This window comes from Lissotriton helveticus, chromosome 1_1 (genome assembly GCF_964261635.1).
Source record: "Lissotriton helveticus chromosome 1_1, aLisHel1.1, whole genome shotgun sequence".
Lineage (NCBI taxonomy): Eukaryota > Metazoa > Chordata > Amphibia > Caudata > Salamandridae > Lissotriton > Lissotriton helveticus.
Window position 1 is genome coordinate 727,003,448 of NC_136057.1, and position 22,630 is coordinate 727,026,077.

A 22,630-nucleotide genomic window follows, 5' to 3' on the forward strand; every position below is an offset into this window, starting at 1 on the left:
TCGGTTACTTTTATTCAATCCATCAATTACTTGTGCAACTCGCTGTGGCACACACACCGAGATATCACTCACAACAACTTAATGTGTAACACCAGACCATGATTATAGAGGTCATACGATGTCGCGGTATGATGTTGAAATGCGGCTTTGTAAAATGAAACTTACTAGTGCCTCCTATGTTGTCAAAAGGCCAGACCATCATTCATGCAAAAACCGCTAAAATATTCGCAGACCTGTTGTGCGTTACTGTGTAGCCAAAACGGGGTGTGCTAGAAGCGGTTAAGATAGCCACACCGCTGATTATCCCACATACACTCGCTCAAGCCAACACGTCGTCAAGGACTTCCCACATGTGCCACCATCCTAGCACCCGTACGAGGAAGCAGACATACTGAACCGGTAAGCCCGTGGGCAGTCATTCCTTACCTATCCGTCGGTACTTCAGAATCGGCGTCCGAGCCATTCGGGGAGGAACCGACGGATGGAAAGTCTGTTGATTATATCGTGTAGCGTGAGTGGCCGGAAAGCAGTCATGTGACACAATGACGTCACTCAGATGTTCCATTGCTTCTGATAGGCTCAAGAAGAACACACCAGCCAATCAGAACGACATGTTCGTATGACGATACTGCGTCTTTTGTGTTGTTTTGAAATCATTAAGTGCCGAAAACTTTATTTAGCGACTGTTCCAAAAACACATTACATCAAAGGGGGAGCGGACAGAGTATGTCCTATCAAACCCCGTAAGAAAAAGATGTTCATCAAACAATCGTGTACCAGATGTTAGGAATGTTGAAAATAGGGCAAAAAGGTCTATCATCCAGTTAATCAAGGTTCTCCACCAGTAGTCACAGCCATTCCGCTAGAGAGTTGAGATGTATAAGAATATTTTAGCAATTCGGGTAGAAAATCGTGAATTACAGACAAACACTCAGGGCTTAATATTCGTGGCCATGGCTATACTTCGACTTACTATCACCTCAGCATGGTTAGATCCTGATCCACCGGCATTTCAACAATGAAGGTCTAGATTATTAGCCACTTGTAGCCTGGAAGTTGCAATTTATAGAAACAAAGGGCCTAAGAAAAGATTAAGGGGCATGCGGATTTGGTCATCGATGTTATTGTGGATTCAGAGACATACATGATTGTATTTTGTGTATATAGTATTATCTTCATTTATATTTCCCTGTACCTTTATGGTAAAGTATATCATACGGGACTAATTTCTGGTGTATGTATGTAATATGCTATTTCTTTATCTTTCTGACGTGTTCTTGCTCAGGGAAAGGGGGGGCGGGGAGGGTGGGAATGTATTTTTTTTATGTAAAAAAAAAAAAAAAAGAATATTTTAGCAATTATCATACAGTTAATCAAGGTTCTCCACCAGTAGTCATAGCCATTCCGCTAGAGACTTGAGATGTATAAGAATATTTGAGCAATTATCATATATTTGTTCAGTGTGTGATGACTAATCTGTACATCATGGCTAAATTCATGATTAATCGCAATTCGCGAAATAAAAAAAGCCCATGACGACACTCCGAGGTAATATAATAATATTTAGCCCATTATTCAACCATGGCAAGAGAAAATTTGATATTGACCGTTGTCGTTCTGAAACTGGCCCATCACATCAAATTAGATAATCAGAGGGTCGACCAAGGTATGTCATCATTCAAACCCACTCGATTCGTGCCCAATTTAAACACCCATTTTTGTTCTTTTAGCAAAAGGTATTTGGACACATCAGTAACATGCGACGGAATGTGAGGTTTTTCAATCACAGTCCACTGGAACGCAGTAGAAGGATGGCGTGCTTCCAAAAAATGGTTAGTGAGTTTAGTTGCTTGTCTCTTACATCTGATCGTGCTCTTGTGCTCAGAGATTCGAACTCTGATTTTTCGGGTTGTCATCCCTATATACTTCAACCCACAGGGACAGGTGATCAGATAAACGAGATTCTCACTGTTGCAATTTGTGAATTTTGACTGAATCCACGGTCTAGAAGTGCCAATGTCAATTTCAGTTGACTTTCTCGTTTGTGGACAGGATTGGCACATCCCGCAGGGGTGATGACCTATGACGGGGGAAGGTCCCACAGCGAACCTAGAGCCCTAGGTATGTCTCCACGCGGTCGTGTATGGACCAAACGGTCCCTAAGGTTAGGTCCTCTCTTGAATGAGAACAAAGGCCTCTGGATTGAGACACTGTCTGAATTGAGAATAGACCAATGCCATTTCACCACTTTCTGTATGTTGTTAGACAAAGTTCCAAAAGTGGTCACGAAGGTAATCCTTTCAAGTGGAGGTTTCTGCACAGTGGGTTCTAAAAGAGCTAGCCGGTTGTTATTACGGGCAGGTTTAAGAGAGCGTTGTACTAATCTAGGAGGGTACTTCCTCAGAACTAGTTGCTCCTTAAGAGCCAAAGAATGTGTTTTAAAAGCCTCTGCATTGGAACAATTTCTCTGAACCCTTAAAAACTGCCCATAAGGCAGGTTATCCCGTAAGGATTTGGAGTGATGACTGTAGAAGCAAAGAAGGGAATTCTTCGCCAAAGGTTTCCTATACAATTTGGACTGTAAACTTTCTGGAGTTGCAGAGATTAACAGATCTAAGAATGCTAGTCGATCCCTGCCAACTTCAATTGTGAAGCGAAGGAAGTCATTCCGGGTGTTTAACCAGGATAAGAATTCATTGCACCTTTCCTCAGTGCCACGCCATACCACTAGGACATCATCGATGTACCTTCTCCAAGTTCTAATACATTCAATGAAGGGGTTTGTGGTTACCAGTACGTGCTCCTGTTCCAAAGAGTGAACATTTAGATTTGCTAAGCTGGGAGCGTAAACGCTCCCCATACTGGTACCTGACACCTGAAGGTACATCGAATCCTCAAATTGAAAAAAGTTATTTTTCATAGCCAAGGTGGCACAGGCCATGATAAAGCTCACAGGAGTGATACTGTTCAGATTTCTTGATTGTAGTAGGAGCTGAATCACTTCAAGAGTTTCATCTTGAGGAATTGATGTATATAATGCCTCTACATCAAAAGATACCAGAAGATCAGTACTCATATCAAATTCAATTTCGGGCAAAAGACGTAGTACGTCAGTAGTATCCTTTAGATAGGTCGGCATTTCTCGAACCATAGGGCGTAAAATGTAGTCAACAAAAGTTGATAAAGGTTCGAGAAAAGAGCCAATGCCCGAAATAATAGGGCGACCCGGAGGTGGTCTCTGCTTTTTATGCACCTTGGGCAGGGCATAAAAATAAGGGGTAACTGGATGAGTGGTACATAGAAAAAATGCTTCCTGTGATGTTATCCAACCCTCGGACACGGCTTCTTCAGTCATAGTCTCAATAGTAGCTTTCAATTCTGGTGTGGGGTCGACATCCAAAAGGCGATAAGATCTTACATCGCCTAATTGGCGCAGACACTCAGCCCGGTAAGTGTTAGTGTCCAAAAGGACAATAGCATCCCCTTTGTCTGCTGGCTTGATGGTCAGTTGAGTATTCATAGATAATGTCTTAAGGGCTAATTGCTCTTCTTTTGGAAAGTTGTTGTAATACTCTTTTTCTTGTTTGGTTAAAGAGGTGCTCAATGCTCTTCTCGATGGCGTTCTCAAAGGCCAGAACCTTGGGAGGCTTTGAGTGAGATGGTGGATAGAACGTGGATTTTTTCTTTAATCCAGTGTTGATTTCTTGCGTCACAGTCTCTTGTTTATTTGCAAAAAAGAAATGCAATCAGATCTTACGTAGGAATTTAGACACCTCAAGTCGTGTCTCGAAGTGGTCATTCCTATGAGTGGGTACAAAGCCCAAACCTCTATTGAGAGCCTTCTCTTCGACATGTGTTAGTACATGTTGACTCAAATTGATCACAAGCCCTATTACAGGCTGGTTGCCGCCTGCTCCTTGTTCTTCGTGGTGTTGCTCCTCAAACTCCTCGCTGATGTAGTTGGTGGACTGTAATGCACCTGGGGTTGTGGTTGTTGTTGTTGGCCTCTTCTTCTGCCGCGAGAGCGTCCTCGGCCTCTGCCTAAAAAAGGCTGGCCTCCAAAATTAGTAGGGTACTGAGGTGGAAAGGGTCCCATGTGTGGTTGGACAGGACCCATCTGGTGTGGTCCCATTTGTGGAGGAAAAGGCGGACCACCAAACTGCCACGGGTTGGGTTGCCACCACATAGGAGTTTGGTATTGTTGATTCCCTCTCCAGTTGTTGCGGGAATTATTTCTCCCACGACCTCTGCCACGAGAGCCCTGGTTAGTAGAGCCAGTGTCACTTCCTGACGAATTCTCATCAGAACTCGATGTGCCATAACTGGACCCTGTTTTGCGACCCTTCGGAGAGAAGTCTGGTGGAGTATAGGTGTCACTTGTAAAGGGGTATACCTTGTCGAATTTGAACTTATCAAGATCTTTCCTAAATTTTTCAATTTTAATTGACAAGGTAAATTCTCTGAACTCCCTATTGTTCTTATTGGTTTCATCCACATTTTTCTGAAATGCTTTACTAGAAAGGATGGCCTTGATGTGGGACTCAAGGACCTGGATCTCAATAAGTATTGCATCTGCAATCCTCTTAGAGGTCTGTATAATCAAAATAAGCCAGTCCCTGGTGCATCGCTTTTAGACCTGACACCTTTTGGCGTGGTTCTTCCCCCATCTTTTTGCCTCTGACTCATGTGTTTTGATGCTGTGCTGGATTTCGTTTTTGCTGATTTAGATGCTTTGGACACTCTGCCACTGCTGATCAGTGTCAGAGTGTAAGTGCTCCCTCTGTAAATTGTGATATTGATTGAATATACCTGATTGGCATATTTGTATCACCACGAAGTCCCTAGTAAAGTGCACTGTGTGTGCCAGGGCTGGTGATGACAAATGCTACTAGTGGGCCTGCAGCGCAGATTGCGCCACCCACATGAGTAGCTTTAAAATGGTGACTCAGGCCTGCCAGCGCAGAGCCTGTGTGCAGTCAGTGACTGCCATGTCAGCCTGGCCAGTGTCCCCACTGGCTAGGCCTAATCCTTCCCTGTCTGTGCACATCAGACACCCCTATAGAAGGCTCAAGGTACCCCCCTGGGCAGGGTGCAGTGTATGGATAAGGTAGAGCATGTGCTAGTGCAGGTACTATGCTCTGGTAGTGGGCTGCAGCCATTTTATGTGCTCACTGCGGTAAGGCTATCTTGCTCCATAGAGTAACATGATGGGGGCTGGGCCCATGTGATACCAGCCTATCTTCCCCTAGGAACAAGATGGGACATAAGTGAAAGATATCCCTGGACTCAGAATTTAATGACACATCTTTTAGTGAAGGGTGTTTTTAAATCCTGTGTTGGAGAATAGCACTTTTAGAAAGTGGCTGTTCTCTTGTCTAAACCTTTTCCTGTGTGCCTGGGTTTGTGGAATGCCTGCCTGGTCTGGATGTGACAGGGAGGGGCTGCAGAGCCCCAGAGGAGAGGGTCGGAGCCATCCCGGGGATGAAAGGGCACATCTGCCTGCCTGGGAGGAGGGAGGAAGGAATGCCTGATAAGTGCTGAGCTGCGCCTGCCTACCTCCCCCACGTTAGCTCTCTCCTGGTGGTCAACTGACCCCCCTGGCCCTGAAGCTGACAGGAAGAAGAAAACCAGAGACACCTCAGTGCTCCGCAACCCCCAGAACTGGTTTAGACTGGACCAAGGGCCTCCATGCACAAAGACTTCAAAGACATTGAGGGGTATTTATTTATTTATTTATTATTTATTTAAAATTTATAATGCGCAACAGCTACCCGCAGTGGGTTTCCCGGCGCAAGGGATAGACTGAAGAAGAAAACTGACATCAGACACAGCTGAATTTAGCAACAAGAGCTACAGGGAATTAGTTTAAAAGAGTAGGGTCTTCAGTTTTTTTCGAAAACAGAGCATGTTGGTCTCGGTCTTCAGGGCAACGGGCAGGGCATTCCAATACTTGGGGCCAAGATGGGAGAAGGATCTTCCACCCATCTTCACTAGCTTAAATCTGGGGATTACATAATCACAATTGGCCGATGATCTCAAAGTACGCTGGGGCCTATAGGGTTGGACTAAACTTTGAAGATACAATGGGGCAGAACCCTGTTTGATTTTAAAAAGATAGCATAAGGCTTTGAATTTAATTCGACTCGAGATCTTGAGCCAATGGAGATCGCGAAGAGCCTGCACAGCCGAAGACCTCCTCGGAATATTACAAAGGAGACGAGCTGATGAATTTTGTACGACCTGTAATTTTTTGAAAGTCGCGGCATCTGCGCCAAGATAGAGAACATTACCGTAGTCCAGGCGAGATGTTACTAACGCCTGGACTACGGTTCTCCTAGCGGCATGAGGCAACATCCAGAGAATTTTTTGGAGCCATCGTAAGGTAGTAAAACAGATGGCCGCCACCTTGGTGGCTTGTTGCCTCATAGACAGTCTATCATCTATGAGAAAACCCAGGTTACGTACCACCTGGACTGGTAGAGGGGTAGGACCCATAGTGCTGGGCCAGTGTTGAGGGCCCCAGAGATCTTTCTGTTTCCCCAAAATAATGATCTCGGTTTTATCACCGTTAAGCTTGAGGAGATGCCTCTGCATCCACTCAGCCACAAGTGACAAACCAATTTTCAAACCAGACACGCTGTTATCTTCAGTGCTGGAGAGGGAAAAAACGATTTGCGTGTCATCGGCGTATGAAAAAATAGTCAGCCCGGCTTCCTCTGCGATGGTAGCGAGAGGTTTGATGTAGATATTAAATAGCAGCGGGCTGAGAATAGACCCCTGAGGGACACCATACGCCGATGAACATATCGTGGATGCAGCTTTCTGAGAGAAAACTTGGAATGTGCGCTCACTTAAAAAGGAGGCAAACCAAGCAAGTGCGGGGCCATCTATTCCAAGGGAACGGAGAGAATTTAATAAGATGGAATGGGACACGGTATCGAACGCTGCGCTCAGATCCAGAAGGATGAGAGCAGAAGTTTCACCGCGATCGATACCGTGCCGAAGTCTCTCCGTTACCCCTAGTAATGCAGTCTCAGTAGAATAGTGAGCTCGAAAACCGGACTGGGATGGATGTAAAAAGCCCTGATTTTCAATAAAAAGAGAAAGCTGCGTGTTAACATGCCTCTCCAGTATCTTTGAGAAGATAGGCAGCAAAGAAATAGGTCTGAAGTTGGCAAGGTTTGATGTGTCCGCACCAGCCTTTTTCAGAAGTGGGACCACCATCGCATGCTTCCAGTCCTGTGGCACACGAGACTCACTCAGGGAGGTATTAAGAAGTCTCATAAGAGGGCGCCGACACTCAAAATCGAGCAACTTAAGGATTTTAGCAGGCACCGGATCACGCGGTGAACCAGATCTTACACTGTTCAGGCAGGCGAGGAACGAGTCATCATCAAACAGAAGCCAGTTAGTTATCTTTGCCCCTAGAGACAGAGGTACAGTCATAGTCGCACACCCCAGTTGAGACTGAGTTGCTGTGTTAGAGGCACTCATGGAGTTGTTAATACGCTCAACTTTGGCGATAAAAAATTCCGCAATGGAATTACATTGGGCTTCTTCCAAGACTGGGGGGGTCGGTAAAGTATCAGCACCAGTCAATTTTTTAACCACTGCAAATAGAGTGCGAGGGCAATTCTGAGCTTGCGACACTATATTTGTCGTGTATGTAGCTCTTGCCTCTTTACACCTAGAATGGTATCCCTTCAATGCTTCTTTGTAAGCGATCTATCGAGAAGCAGAGTAAGTGCGCCTCCATTTCCTTTCCAAGGCCTTACAATTAGTTCTCTGAACCTTTAAATCGGGCGAGAACCATGGGGCCGGACATCGATGGAGTTTGGAAAGTCTCGGAGTAGGGGGAAGCACGATGTTTACAGCATTCGTGAGCCAAGATGTAACTGCCAAATTCAGGTCTTTAAGAGGGGCTTCGTCATTTAAAGGACGAGTATCAAAGAGATGTTGGTTAAACTTCGAAATATCTAGTTTACCCCATCTATGGACTAGTTCGCCCTTGCCCTGTCTATTCAAAATAGGCAGTTTGATGTCAGATAGGGCGAAGTGGACTGCGAAATGATCAGTCCAGTCCAAAGGACGAGCACTCTGTGAGCAGTCAAAGGAAAGATTGGAAAGAATTGGATCCAATGAGGTATAAGGGAAGGACCCCTGACTACAGAAGATTAGATTCTGAAATTCTGCAACCAAGAAGGAACCTCTGCTGGAAGGAGGACAGCTAGGGAACTAAAGGAAGACTGCCTTGCTGTGTGCTCTAAGGGCTGACCTGTTCTACTGTCTACCTGGAAGCTGAGGAGAAGAAAAGGGGCTTTGCTGTGTGCTGTGACCCTGCCTACTTGAAACTGCCAAGACTCTGCTGTGTGCTGTGTCTACCACTGAATCTCCAAGGGCCTGAGAAGAGCTGGCCTCCTGTTGGGAACCCAGGACTAAAGGTTCCTAAAGCTATCCCAGAAAACGGCTGGAAAATCGTGCTGTTGGGACCCGAGACGCGTGGTGCTGAACTGCGGAGCGTGAGGAAGGGATCGGTGTGCTCATCGGCACATTAATCGTGAGGGTTGGAGGCTTGTGGAGCCTCCCCTCGTGAAATATGCTCCCAGGTGGTGGCAAGGTCGAGAGGGGGGTCTAGTCGAGACCAGCGCCCTTGAAAAGCCTTTGCCTCCAAATCACCACCGCGGCCCGGGGCCAGGAAACCCCCCCGCGACTTGCTCCGAGGTCCAGGAGCTGCTGCGGCGAAGAACGAAGCCGCCGCGACCCCATTGGCTGAGGGAGCCGAGCCCCCTCACTAACGCCGCGATGGGATTGGCCCGCGCGGCGCAGCGTCATCAGCTGTGGTGTGCCGTGATTGGCTGAGCCTGCGGAGCGTCATCGGCGAGGCCGCGCTGCCATTGGTTGGCGGCCTCGCACTCAGAGGGGCTCGACTGAGGGCCGCGACAGGATTGGCTGCCTCCGCTGAAGCTGCGGGAGGTGCCGAAGAATTGCCGAAATCACCGCCGGGACCGGGGAAGAGCTCTGACCCCGCCGAGGGACTTGGAAGCGTCCCGCACCCCTGGCCAGCCGTCCCTCCATCAGGTGAGCTTCACCGCCTCCCCCGCCGCTCGTTGGATTGTCGAGAGCGGGCGGGAGAGGAAAGGGGACCGGCCGGGGCGGAGACGCGTGCAGTCTGCACGGCTGGTGCGCAGTGGTGCGCCTGAGTCCCAGGAAGACGCAAGGCTGCCCCGGGGACGAGGAAGAGTCCCTGGGCCTCGCGAGGGAGTTGAAACAGCGCTTGAAGCCCATGGTTATAAGTACACGTGGGCCTTGTGTCTACTGCTCGTCTGGAGAGCGGTGGGAATAGAAATCAGTGGCCATATTTTCTTAAGTGCTGATTTAAGAGACTAGAGACTATTTTTATTTTGATGCTGAGAACTGCCTATTTACAAGACCTACTAGAAATTAAGTGCAACCTTTAAGCTAAAATGCTATGTTTTCTAAAGAAGTGATTATCATGCAACTGCTTCATTTACATGCTGAAACTAGATAAAGTTATATTTTATATATACTTACCTGTGTGGTCTCAGTTTGTGGTGGATTGGGAATTACTGTTAAGTTAAGTGCAAATGTTATCCCCATTGCCTCCGAGTTTAGCCTAGACTGCTCGCGCCATGCTACCTAGAGGGTGAGCAGGGGTTATCTCAGAGGGTTATTCCGTCGCCCTGACCGGAACGAGGGGTCCCTACTTGGGCCAAGGTACTTACCTTTGCCAACCAGAGACTCCCGGTTCTAACATTGGTGGCTCGCGGTGCGGATTTTGAACTAATGATTGCACTTGACCTGCAGTGATTTCTTGTACATCACTAGTCTAGTTTAGCGGAACAGGTTGCGCAGGATTTTTTCTTTTTGGTGAAACCTTTTTAGTTGAAAAAGGGTAGGAGGTAACATGTCTCAGACCGCGCAAAGCATGAATGCAGAAGGGGAAGTGGAATTTGAAAGCCAGGAGTTGCTCACCTATAACAAGGAGCAACTGAGAAAATTCTGCAGACAGCTTGAATGCCCAGTAAGGGGCGGCGCAAATAAGGAAGAGCTACGGACAGCTCTGAGGGCCTGGTGGGAGGCCAAACATGGTGCCCCGGAAGCGGCTACTGGAGAGGGAGACACACAGGAGAATGGGTTTTTGCCCAGTGAATTGCCAGTGGCGAAGCCAGCGTCTAGGGCCGGCAGCACCCACTCCAGTAGGATTATTTCTCCAGGGGAGGTGGAGGAGAATCAGAGAGCTAGGGCCCATGAGATTGAGCTTTTGAAGCTCAAAGCGGAAGCCGACGAGAAGAGACTGCGCCTAGAAGTTGAGAAAGAGGCGCAGGAGAGAGCGGCGCAGGAGAGAAGGCATGCTCTCGCTTTGGAGGAAAAGAAGCTCCAATTGGCTCATGAGAGGAGCATGAAGGAATTGGATTTCAAATATAAAGAGAGGGGGTCCAGTTCTAATGGTGGCAGCGCACAACCAGTACAGGCGGGTAAGGTATACATACCAAAGGATCTGGTACAGAATTATCAGAGGGGTGAGGATATTTATGCGTGGTTCAGAGCGTATGAACTTGCCTTGAAGATGAATCAGGTGCCTGAAAAGAATTGGGGAGCAGGATTGTGGAAGCATTTTGAGGCCTCAGGGAGGGATGTATTGGCACCCTTAGACGCAAAGAATGCTTTAGCCTACTCCGCCATGAAGGAGGCTTTGTGCCTCAGGTATGGGCTCACTGCTGAACAGTACCGCCAGAAGTTTAGGAACTTCAAGAAGCTTGATTCAAGTACTTGGGTGGAGTGTGTGAGTATGTACACGCGTGCACTGGAAGGTTGGATGAAGGGCAGCAAGGTTACTGATTATGTGGGGTTGTGTCACTTGATTAGTAGGGAGCACTTAAGTAGTTTATGTGTCCCAGAGCTGCGCCAGCATCTTTTGGATAGTAAGTTAACTGATCCCAGTGAGCTTGCTAAAGAGGCGGACCGGTGGACTAGCACCAGGGTCCACAAGGGGGTGGTAAGTACCCCAGCCAAAGGTGGACAGGGTCCCCAGCAGAAGAGTGGGGGGGACACGGGTAATCAAAAGGAGTCTTCTAAAGGGCCCCAAAGTAGTTCCCAAGAGAAGGTGTCTCAACCCCCCAAGCCTAAGAAGTCCTGGCCCCATAAGGGCCCGCAGGACAAAAAGACCCTCACTTGCTATGCATGTAGGGAGGTGGGGCACATTGCTCCAAGCTGTCCAAAGAAGAAATCAGCACCCACGGGTGCTCCAGCTCCAGCTCCGGCGTTGGCCAGTGTAGCTTTGGGAGGGGATTTGATTTCTAGTGGGGAGAAGGGGTTAGCATTGATGACCCTTGTCTCTCTAGGAGACCAAGAGATGGCCCAGGAAACCTTGCTGCCCCAAAACACTAAGAAATACGGGCAGAAGGTGACCATCAATGGACAGGTGGTGGAGGCTCTGAGAGACACAGGGGCCAGCGTGACATCTGTTAGGTGTCAGTGGGTGTCTGAAGAGCAAATTGTTCCCCAGGTACTCCGGCCTGTGGTGGCAGCTGACAGTTCAGTGCGCTACTGCAGGCTGGCGAAAGTTCCATTTGAGTGGGGAGGAGTCTCCGGTATTTTGGAGATTGTTGTAAGTGATGCCTTGCCTGTAGATTGTCTATTAGGTAATGACCTGGAGAGCTCCCCATGGAAGGAGGTGGAGCACAGGACTCACTTGGAGATGTTGGGTTTGCCTGCGTGGATCTGTGTGTCCACCCGTGCAATGACAGCCAGAGAGGGCGGTCTAGCAAAACTGAAGCCTGGAACAGTGGCCCAGGGACCTGCCAAGAGAGGAAGGGGTAGAGGGCGCGGGAAACCGGCCCCCACTGTTCCCACGGTCAAGGAGGAGGCAGACCCAGAGGGGGATGCCCTGGAACCTACAGGGGAGCAGGTGGCCGAACTAGGGGAATTGCCTGAGCTGTCCCAGTGGCAGCAAGAGGGTGGTCCCTCCAGGGAGGAATTCTGCCAGGCTCAGAAGGAGTGCCCTTCTCTCATTGGTGTGCGGCAGCAGGCTGCCGACCAGGCCGCAGGCCTGGGGTCCAAGGAGCATTTGATCTATTGGGAGGATGACTTATTTTATAGTGAGCCTAAGTTCGCTGAGCCCGGCGCAGCCCGTGTGCTGGTGGTACCAGAGCGCTTCAGGAACTTCCTACTGGGTCTGGCTCATGACGTGCCTCTCGCAGGACATCTGGGGCAAGACAAGACCTATCACAGGCTTGTCACCCATTTCTACTGGCCCCAGATGAAGACGCACGTCTCTGCCTTTTGTAAGTCTTGTCAGACTTGTCAGGCCAGTGGCAAGAGTGGAGGGAAGCGCGTGGCACCCCTCAAACCCTTTCCCGTGGTGAGCACCCCTTTTGAGCGGGTGGGCATTGACATCGTGGGGCCCCTGGATCCCAAGACAGCCCTAAGCAACAGGTTTATCCTGGTCTTGGTGGACCATGCCACTCGGTACCCGGAAGCCCTTCCGCTCAGGACAGTCACCGCCCCAGTGGTGGGCCGTGCCCTGATGGGGATCTTTTCCCGGGTGGGATTTCCGAAGGAGGTCGTTTCGGACCGCGGGACAAACTTCATTTCTAAGTATATGAAGTCCCTGTGGAGTGAGTGTGGGGTGACCTACAAATTCACCACTCCTTACCACCCTCAAGGAAATGGTTTGGTTGAGAGATTCAACCGCACATTGAAGGGCATGATCATGGGCCTGGAGGAGCCCATGAGGCGGAAATGGGATGTCTTGTTGCCATGCCTGTTGTTTGCCTACAGGGAGGTGCCTCAGAAATCCTTAGGGTTCAGTCCCTTTGAGTTGCTGTATGGCCACCCTGTCAGAGGGCCTCTGGCTCTGGTGAAGGAGGGGTGGGAGAAATCCCGTGGGAAAACCCCTCAGGATGTGTTCAGCTATGTGCTGGCCATTCGCAACCAGACCAAGCGCTTCAGGAAGCTCGCTCAAGAGAACCTGGAGGCTAGCCAGGAGGAAATGAAGAGGTGGTATGACCAGAACACTTCTCTGGTTGAGTTCCAACCTGGTCAGAAGGTGTGGGTGATGGCGCCAGTGGAGCCTTGTGCGCTCCGTGACAAGTGGTCTGGCCCATATGAGGTGGTGGAGCGCAAGAGCGAGGTTACCTATTTGGTTAACCTGAAGACTCCCAGGCAGCCCCTGAGAGTGCTACATGTGAACCGCCTCAAACCCCACTTTGAGAGGACTGAAGTAACTATGCTCATGGCTACAGATGTTGGAGGGGAGGAGGATAGTGATCCTCTCCCTGACCTCCTGGCAGTCAAGGAGCAAGATGGGTCAGTGGATGGTGTGGTCCTCTCCCCCACCCTGACCCCAGAACAGCAGGAGGACTGTCGCCAAGTCTTGGGTCAGTTCGCCCCACTGTTCTCCCTGACCCCAGGTGTCACTAAGTGGTGCGTCCACGACGTGGACACTGGAGACAGCATGCCTGTGAAACAGAAGTTTTACAGGGTGGCTGACAGGGTCAGAGCTAGCATCAAGGAAGAAGTTTCCAAGATGTTGGCGCTTGGGGTTATTGAGCCCTCCAGCAGCCCCTGGGCTAGCCCAGTGGTCTTAGTGCCTAAGAAAGCTGCTACCCCTGGTGGCACCCCAGAACTTCGGTTCTGCGTGGACTACCGTGGGCTCAATGCGGTCACGAAGACTGACGCGCACCCCATCCCCAGAGCGGATGAGCTGGTGGATCGGTTGGGAGCTGCCCAGTACCTGAGTACTTTTGATTTGACTTCAGGGTACTGGCAGATTGCCTTAACTGACGGGGCAAAGGAGAGGTCAGCATTTTCAACGCCAGAAGGACACTTCCAGTTTCGTGTCATGCCCTTTGGGTTGAAAAATGCTCCCGCCACATTTCAGAGATTGGTCAACCAGGTACTGGCAGGGCTGGAGCAATTCAGCGCAGCCTACCTGGATGACATTGCGGTGTTCAGCTCCACTTGGGAGGAACACCTGCAACACCTCACTGAAGTGTTGAAGGCTCTGCAGAAGGCAGGCCTCACTATCAAGGCCAGTAAATGCCAGATAGGGCAGGGATCGGTGGTGTACTTGGGACACCAGGTGGGGAGCGGCAAGGTGGCGCCCCTACAGGCAAAAATTGATACCATTCTGGCTTAGGAACCCCCCAAGACTCAGACGGAGGTGAGAGCCTTTCTTGGTCTCACTGGGTATTACAGACGGTTTGTCAAAGGCTATGGCACCATTGTGGCCCCTTTGACAGAGCTGACATCTAGGAATCAGCCCAGGAAAGTGAATTGGACTGAGGCCTGTCAAACTGCTTTTGACACCCTCAAAACTGCCATGTGCACAGCACCGGTGCTTAAGGCACCTGACTTTTCCAGTGAGTTCATTGTGCAAACTGACGCTTCAGAGCAAGGCGTGGGAGCAGTACTCTCACAGATCAATGATGAGGGAGGAGACCAACCTGTGGCTTTCATTAGCCGGAGGCTAATCCCCAGGGAACAGAAATGGAGTGCCATCGAAAGAGAAGCTTTCGCTGTGGTCTGGGCTCTGAAGAAGCTGAGGCCCTACCTGTTTGGGACTCACTTCCGCGTTCAGACCGACCACAGGCCCCTCAGATGGTTAATGCAGATGAGGGGTGAGAATCCAAAATTGTTGAGGTGGTCCATTTCCCTACAGGGGATGGACTTTACGGTGGAGCACCGCCCTGGTACAGAACACGCCAATGCTGACGGTCTGTCCAGATTCTTCCGCCTTAGTGATGAGGACTCCCAAGAGGTTGGGTAGTTCTACCCACTTTCAGCTGGAGGGGACACGTGTTAGACCTGACACCTTTTGGCGTGGTTCTTCCCCCATCTTTTTGCCTCTGACTCATGTGTTTTGATGCTGTGCTGGATTTCGTTTTTGCTGATTTAGATGCTTTGGACACTCTGCCACTGCTGATCAGTGTCAGAGTGTAAGTGCTCCCTCTGTAAATTGTGATATTGATTGAATATACCTGATTGGCATATTTGTATCACCACAAAGTCCCTAGTAAAGTGCACTGTGTGTGCCAGGGCTGGTGATGACAAATGCTACTAGTGGGCCTGCAGCGCAGATTGCGCCACCCACATGAGTAGCTTTAAAATGGTGACTCAGGCCTGCCAGCGCAGAGCCTGTGTGCAGTCAGTGACTGCCATGTCAGCCTGGCCAGTGTCCCCACTGGCTAGGCCTAATCCTTCCCTGTCTGTGCACATCAGACACCCCTATAGAAGGCTCAAGGTACCCCCCTGGGCAGGGTGCAGTGTATGGATAAGGTAGAGCATGTGCTAGTGCAGGTACTATGCTCTGGTAGTGGGCTGCAGCCATTTTATGTGCTCACTGCGGTAAGGCTATCTTGCTCCATAGAGTAACATTTAGGGGGCTGGGCCCATGTGATACCAGCCTATCTTCCCCTAGGAACAAGATGGGACATAAGTGAAAGATATCCCTGGACTCAGAATTTAATGACACATCTTTTAGTGAAGGGTGTTTTTAAATCCTGTGTTGGAGAATAGCACTTTTAGAAAGTGGCTGTTCTCTTGTCTAAACCTTTTCCTGTGTGCCTGGGTTTGTGGAATGCCTGCCTGGTCTGGATGTGACAGGGAGGGGCTGCAGAGCCCCAGAGGAGAGGGTCGGAGCCATCCCGGGGATGAAAGGGCACATCTGCCTGCCTGGGAGGAGGGAGGAAGGAATGCCTGATAAGTGCTGAGCTGCGCCTGCCTACCTCCCCCACGTTAGCTCTCTCCTGGTGGTCAACTGACCCCCCTGGCCCTGAAGCTGACAGGAAGAAGAAAACCAGAGACACCTCAGTGCTCCGCAACCCCCAGAACTGGTTTAGACTGGACCAAGGGCCTCCATGCACAAAGACTTCAAAGACATTGAGGGGTATAAGGGAAGGACCCCTGACTACAGAAGATTAGATTCTGAAATTCTGCAACCAAGAAGGAACCTCTGCTGGAAGGAGGACAGCTAGGGAACTAAAGGAAGACTGCCTTGCTGTGTGCTCTAAGGGCTTACCTGTTCTACTGTCTACCTGGAAGCTGAGGAGAAGAAAAGGGGCTTTGCTGTGTGCTGTGACCCTGCCTACTTGAAACTGCCAAGACTCTGCTGTGTGCTGTGTCTACCACTGAATCTCCAAGGGCCTGAGAAGAGCTGGCCTCCTGTTGGGAACCCAGGACTAAAGGTTCCTAAAGCTATCCCAGAAAACGGCTGGAAAATCGTGCTGTTGGGACCCGAGACGCGTGGTGCTGAACTGCGGAGCGTGAGGAAGGGATCGGTGTGCTCATCGGCACATTAATCGTGAGGGTTGGAGGCTTGTGGAGCCTCCCCTCGTGAAATCTGCTCCCAGGTGGTGGCAAGGTCGAGAGGGGGGTCTAGTCGAGACCAGCGCCCTTGAAAAGCCTTTGCCGCCAAATGACCACCGCGGCCCGGGGCCAGGAAACCCCCCCGCGACTTGCTCCGAGGTCCAGGAGCTGCTGCGGCGAAGAACGAAGCCGCCGCGACCCCATTGGCTGAGGGAGCCGAGCCCCCTCACTAACGCCGCGACGGGATTGGCCCGCGCGGCGCAGCGTCATCAGCTGTGGTGTGCCGTGATTGGCTGAGCCTGCGGAGCGTCATCGGCGAGGCTGCGCTGCCATTGGTTGGCGGCCTCGCACTCAGAGGGGCTCGACTGAGGGCCGCGACAGGATTGGCTGCCTCCGCTGAAGCTGCGGGAGGTGCCGAAGAATTGCCGAAATCACCGCCGGGACCGGGGAAGAGCTCTGACCCCGCCGAGGGACTTGGGAGCGTCCCGCACCCCTGGCCAGCCGTCCCTCCATCAGGTGAGCTTCACCGCCTCCCCCGCCGCTCGTTGGATTGTCGAGAGCGGGCGGGAGAGGAAAGGGGACCGGCCGGGGCGGAGACGCGTGCAGTCTGCACGGCTGGTGCGCAGTGGTGCGCCTGAGTCCCAGGAAGACGCGAGGCTGCCCCGGGGACGAGGAAGAGTCCCTGGGCCTCGCGAGGGAGTTGAAACAGCGCTTGAATCCCATGGTTATAAGTACACGTGGGCCTTGTGTCTACTGCTCGTCTGGAGAGCGGTGGGAATAGAAATCAGTGGCCATATTTTCTTAAGTGCTGATTTAAGAGACTAGAGACTATTTTTATCTTGATGCTGAGAACTGCCTATTTACAAGACCTACTAGAAATTAAGTGCAACCTTTAAGCTAAAATGCTATGTTTTCTAAAGAAGTGATTATCATGCAACTGCTTCATTTACATGCTGAAACTAGATAAAGTTATATTTTATATATACTTACCTGTGTGGTCTCAGTTTGTGGTGGATTGGGAATTACTGTTAAGTTAAGTGCAAATGTTATCCCCATTGCCTCCGAGTTTAGCCTAGACTGCTCGCGCCATGCTACCTAGAGGGTGAGCAGGGGTTATCTCAGAGGGTTATTCCGTCGCCCTGACCGGAACGAGGGGTCCCTACTTGGGCCAAGGTACTTACCTTTGCCAACCAGAGACTCCCGGTTCTAACAATCGCCATGCGATGAGTGACCAGCTCTTTAAGAATTCCTTGTCAGTTAGGAAAAGTCTAGGGTTGTTTGTAACAATCAACCCAGTAGGTGCACAGTTGTTTCTTAAGTATTGTGCCATCACAGTGCCATGCAGGGTTGTCCGAGTGTGTGATTTCTTGAGGACCTGTATTTTGGCCCACTCATCCTCATTGTGGGTAGCAGGAGTGGAAATTGTATCTAAAAGGTCAGGATGGTTGGCAAGGACTAGTTGTACATCATCCTCATCAAATGATAGGCCTTGGTTTTCGGCCATGATGTTACCAAAAGAGTGTAAGTGAAACCCCAGTTGCATTGAGCCAAAACGAAAAAGAACAAGCAAAAAGAGCTAAAAAACGCTGAACACAGTGAGTGACGATGGCGTCAAACAACGGTCATAAGTACTGTTGAGAGAAAAAGGGTCCGCAGTCACGGCGACTGCTCAAAGACAAACGACAAACAGGTAATAAGGACCCAGAGGTGGTCTTGATGGAATCCCAGATGATGAAGGGCGGTCCGTGTGGTGACTGATGGGCATCCATCCATGACCACTGTAGGGATGACCCCTGTTAGATACACTTAGTTTAAGGTTGTCTTAGGGGATTCCTCTGGGGTACACCGTGCATAGGTTGTGTTGTAGACCCTCCAATATACATGTTGTTATAAGACTTTAGTCTGAAGCCTGTGTCACTACTCGCAGTCTAAGAAATTTCATGGGATTGATGTTCAAAGAAACTCTTAAGTCGGAGCTTACGGAAAAAATCCATCAATTCACAATTCAATTTAAAACGGTCAAGGCGGGGTGTTGGAATAAAACCGAAGCCTTTTTCCAGAACTAAGATCTCTGCTGGACTGAGAGGCACTGATGATAAGTTTGTAATCAGACTCTCTGATTGCTGGGGCCTGCTCTCTGTTCTAGGGTTTTGCTCCTGGTGTTGTCTCCTACTGATTCTGTTGGTTCCAAATGAATTTTAGTGTGTACAAACTTGACTATTGAATTTCTCTCCAGTGTGGTATCATGAATTTGATTACAAAAACCGCTAAGAATAATATAATCATCACCAAATGTAAGAAATTTGTTAGCGATTGTGGTCCAGAATGTGTTGTCAACAGAAACTGGGTCCTCAACATAAAATTTTGTTATGGGTATGTTATCAACAAGGAGTTTAACAATACTCCATCGACCATCATAGTCATGTTCATGGCTGATAACTAATATGTAATTTTTTATGAAAAAGAACTCTATTCTTCTTTCCCATAGCTGTGGAAGCAAACACATTTCCTACCCAAAATCTTTTTAGTTTGGCAGCCTCTAACTTAGTGAGATGTGATTTCTGAAGTAGTGCTACATATGTTTTGAGTTTTGGTAGATGACATACCACCCTATGCTGTTTATTAGGGTTACTTAAACCCTTGACATTCTATGTAGTAATTCAGAATGTGATACTGAAAAACAACCTTGTGCAATTGATATGTCTAAAATAAAATAATTTGCAGAAAAATAAATCAAATATTGGGAATAATAAGAATTATGCTTAGTAAGAAGAAGGAGCGAGAAAGAGGTAGTAAGATGGGGCACAAGGAAGAAGAGACGACAGAGTAGAACCACAGAAAGAAATGTGAGCAGGAAAATAGTGAAACAGAAAACATAAAGTCAGTACAAGGCATAGAAATAACAACAGAAAAACATACCCAAAATACACACAAGACAAAAGGGAGGGTGTCAACATCTGAAGACTCTGGTGACAACACCTGTAATCCAGAGGATGGCAGGGCAGCTTTAACATAGATGAAGACATCACATACGAGTGAGACCAAAAGGGAATGAGACGTAAAAACAGATACCTGTATCGTAAAAAAGAGATATTATAGAATTAAACTTTGGTATATTTGAGATAAAGATTGTAACAATAAGCTTGTGAGAAACCAAATAGCTTAACCCCTTTCGTGCTCCCGTCGGCCGTTGGCTGTCGAGAGCACTACCTGGCTGGTGCTGCGAACAGCAAACGGCCGACGCGGCCCGCCCACTCCTTAGAACGCCCGCACTGCGCCAAAATAACGTCCGCGGTAAACGAGTTAATATTTCTAAAAAGAAAACATGCAAGAGAACAAGTTAATAATCAAGTAATTCTTGAAGTGTCCATGTCTTCTCCTCCGTGCTGCTAAAGAAATTTCTTAAGGGCAGCTGGCTCCTCTTAAGTGATTGTCTTTTCTTTGTAAGCCACCTTAAACAAGCAGGGTTGAAGTAAACCAAATTGAGCGTTTCTGGCCCTCAATTGAAGACACATATCAAGGATCTGCTTCCGGCAAGCCACTGCGACTTTAGCTATATCTTGGCAGAAACATAGTGTGTTACCGGCCCAGATAATTTGCTTTTTAGATTCAACAGCAGACATCACTTGTAATAGATCAGTGTATTGCAAGAAAAACTGAATAAGTCTTGTGGTTTTGCAAAAACTCTGGGACCAAGCCTTATCACCTTTTGTATGTTGAGAGGGGTGTTTGTTGACATGTTGTGCAGTTTTGAAAGAAAAGATTGAAAGTAGACAGCTGGATCAGGGACCTCAATGTTTTCAGGCGAAGTCATATATGCAGGAGTTATTTCTTTGATTTTGATTTTGAAGATCCTCTGTGTGCTTTTTAAGTAGAGAGATCTCTGACTCAACATGGAAAATGCGGGAAGATGTAAGTTGAAGGGCATCTGTTTTTGCTCTGCCAATAACACTTGTATCTCCAGAGAAGCCCATTTATCATCTAGATGTTGCAAGGTCTTGATAGTCTCTTCAATTAAGTGTTTTAGTACACATATTTCCTCACCGATCATGTCCATAGAAGCCGGGACTTCACTGAAAGGGGGGGTCTTTTTTGGACTCTTATTTCATGCCAGTGGCATTTTACCTATGAGGATGCTTTCGGAATAGTACCAGGATGAGAATCAAATTTCTGAGAAGTAGCCTCATCCATATCGTTGTAGGTAGAGTTCGAGCCTAATTATAGAACATTGTTGGAGTTACATGAAAGCATAAGTGTTCTTGTTTTCCCCATATAAGATAAATGGGCTATAAAGGGAAAATACCAGGAGACTACTGGCTTTTTACGAGCAGGTGAGACAGACATTTTTGTACGCAAAGCACACTGGTGGCATTGATAATGTACAGAAAAACATAAATATGATCACTAAGATAAAGTAAATTGTGAATAATAATGTTATGAAAATAGTAGCCATTATCTCCCTTTTGTAGGTGTATAAAAAGGTGACTCTGCAATGAAAAGAAAGTCAGCATCCCGGAGATCTGAAAGCTATGAAGAAAAGCTCAGGAAATTATGATGGGTATTTGGAAGCATTTGGCAGCATCACACACTTAGGATGGTCATTCATTCAGAAGCTCCAGAGACCAGCTGAGCAATAGATAAAGAACCTCATAGGTAATAAAAAACATACTGGTATGTTGAGAAAAACTTGAAATGTGCTAATCTTCTAATACCAGACAAACGCAATGTGTCCATGTTGTAATGGAGGATCACCATTGGTCGGGTGCATACTTGGTAGGAGATGCTGCAATTATTTGAGGAGCGTGGTAACTTCAAAAGACTCCGTTTATCGGATACTTGCTGACCACCTCACAAAATGGCAGGTGCGACCTTGCACTGTGAAGTAAAATACTCTGTGGCTGCCCGCACGTGAAGATGAGTAGTGCTGTTAAAATGAACTCCAGTGACTCACCGGATGCTCAGGAGGAGATGCATTGATGTATCCTCTGTCAGTGACTGCAGGAAAGTCTCCAAATTGGAGGAAGCTACCTGCATCGGCCAGAGCTTAGCAGTGCCCTGCCATCTTGTTTGACGTCAAAACCATGCCCCCCTCTTAAATACTGAATTTTAAGAATGATGGAATGAGGAAAGGATGGCAGAATACAAAGAGAGCAGACAGTCCAACCTAATTAACTAAATAGGAAAACAATAAAGACAGAAAAAAAAGAAAATGCAATATGGGGAGCATGGGTTGGTACTATGCAAACTAAACAAGGAACTTTGGGACACAGAGCAATAACTGTATGAACAAGTACAGGAGTAGAAGCCTGCAGGTAGGAAAAAGGAACTCTGAGAGACAGGACAAAGGCAGCGGCATCCAAAGATAACATGAACTGATACTGACAGATGAGCTATTGGATCAATGAATAATGGCCAAAAACAAAGGAAATATAGCAACAAGACAGACATTGGGATATAACATAACAATGAATGCACAAAGCAAGCAGAAATTAGGAGTGAACCTATGAGGCCTCCAGTGAGTCATATGAGGTTCATGCAGTCTTAGTAAGAAAAAGATTGCAAGAACTCTGAGAACTGAGCTCACTGGTCTATGTAGCAGGCAGCTTAGAGGAGAAACACAGATGGAGGGAGAGAGACAGGTAACTAGGTATGAATAATGGGGGCTCCACCAATAGAATGAAGGATGCACTGGGATTTGAGGATGAAAAGACTGCAGTAGTCAGAGGGCAGAAGAATGGAAATGGGAAAGCCAGGAATACAGTGTGGATTGTTACAGAGACAGATGAAGTTCAGAAAAGTATCTATAGAAGGGTCAGTTAATTGTACTCATAAAGGTGGTCTTCGTCTTGTAGTAGGAGATTCCAGTGGCAGGAAGAAGTGAATGCTATATAACCAAACCTCGTGAATCAGTGGCATTGCTAGAGTGCAATAATGCCTAATGCAACAAGGAAATTGGGTCAGATTCCCAACTCAGGTAGTAAAAGACAACCATACTTGGGATCCAGTGGGACCCTAAACTGAACCTGCTGCACAAATAAAAGCTACTTCCCTGTCAGGAATATATCTATTAGTGCCACACATGCAGCAGGCTTCAATGTTTGAAGCAGCATAGTCAAAATCTAGAGAATCATTGCAATGGCACAGCTTTTGGATTTCCCCAGGTGCAGTGGAGCTAAGGAAAAAAACACTATTCAAAATACCTCCAGTAAACTTCACGAAAGTTGAGAAAATCATATTAGCATTACAGTTAAGAGAAGATATTTGAATAAGTTCACGAACACTTGGGAGAGGAAATGGTGAC